The 1346-nt window shown below is 37.1% G+C and overlaps 1 pseudogene; it reads right to left on the bottom strand.

The window, feature by feature from the left end:
- Nucleotides 1-988: 988 nt before the first annotated feature.
- Nucleotides 989-1099, bottom strand: LOC125474677 (annotated as a pseudogene).
- Between the last annotated feature and the right edge of the window lie 247 nt (nt 1100-1346).

Genomic DNA, 1346 nt, shown 5'->3' with positions numbered 1-1346 from the left:
ATTTCCATTGGAACCATCTCATTGTATTAATTGATGATTCATTTATTTGTGTTTACTTCATTTTCTTATACTTTCAAGTTACAACAACAAATCTGCCTATTTTGATTAGTTTGATTCATTTCTTAATCTGCCTATTTTGATTAGTTTGATTCATTTCGTAGAGTTCTTGCAAAACAAGTAATTACATAGGTCCAATTAGTCCTTGTGGATTCGACACCCTTGCTTGTGCCATTATACTAAATATGTTCTAGCATTAGGAAGGATTTATACATCAACAAAAATGGCGCCGTTGCCGGGGACTGATTTCAGTCCCTTGTAATTGCTTGTTTGCTATTTAAACTTTGTGCTTTTCATTGTTGTTTGTTATTTAAACTTTGTTCTTTTCATTGTAGGTAGATTCTTGATTTTCATTCAAACTTGTGTTACTTTGTTTCAGGTAGTATATGTCAAATAGACTTGTTGAGTTAGGCCAAAGAATTGAACGGTTAAAGGGCCACACTTTGGACAACTTTGTGCCATCAAGTTCATCCTTTATCATAGAGGAAGAGGAAAGGAATTCACCTAGTTCAACAAGTAAAGGATCTGAGCAATTTAATTGGGAAAGAGAGGAAGAGATGGCGGGCAACCAAGATGAACTTCGAGCTTTGGAGGACTTTGCTCAACCAATCATACCAAATTCACCTTCATGCATCTTGCTGCCCACAGAAGCTAGAAACTATGATCTCAAATCTTCACATTTCCATATGTTTCCCTCATTTTATGGCTTACCTAATGAAGACCCTTTAGCTCATATTAAAGAGTTTTACAATGTTGTGAGTGGTTTACCTTTGCAGGGAGTAAGTGAAGCAAATTTGAGGATGATAGTGTTTCCTTACACCTTGAAAGATAAGGCCAAGAGTTGGTTGATGACTCTAACACCAGGTTCCCTCACCACATGGGATGCCGTGGCTAAGAAGTTCTTGGAGAAGTTCTTTTCCACTCAAAAGACAGCCACATTAAGGGGACAAATCTTCAACTTCAAACCAGATGATGGTGAACCTTTCAATGAGTGTTGGGAGCGTTTTAAAGGCATTTTGTTGCAATGTCCACATCATGGGTTACCTTTTCACTTACAAATGCAAATTTTCTATGATGGACTAACCCAAACTTGTCAATCAACTGTTGATAATGCAGCAGGTGGAGCATTGAAGAAAAAGAATGCTCAAGAGTCATACAACATTTATGAGATGTTGGGGTCTAATGCTCAACACAAAGATTTAAGGGGTAAGAAAGTTGGAGTCTATGAAACAAGTTCTAATCATGAGCTTTTGTTGCAGGTAGCTAACCTAGAAAGGAAGATTGAATCC

Source organism: the organism of the source record quoted next, unplaced genomic scaffold, assembly GCF_019419815.1.
Source record: "Pyrus x bretschneideri cultivar Hongxiangsu unplaced genomic scaffold, Pyrus_bretschneideri_v1 Contig129, whole genome shotgun sequence".
Taxonomy (NCBI): domain Eukaryota; kingdom Viridiplantae; phylum Streptophyta; class Magnoliopsida; order Rosales; family Rosaceae; genus Pyrus; species Pyrus x bretschneideri.
The sequence above is the reverse complement of the archived record's forward strand: the minus strand, read 5'-3'. Positions and strand labels throughout refer to the sequence as shown.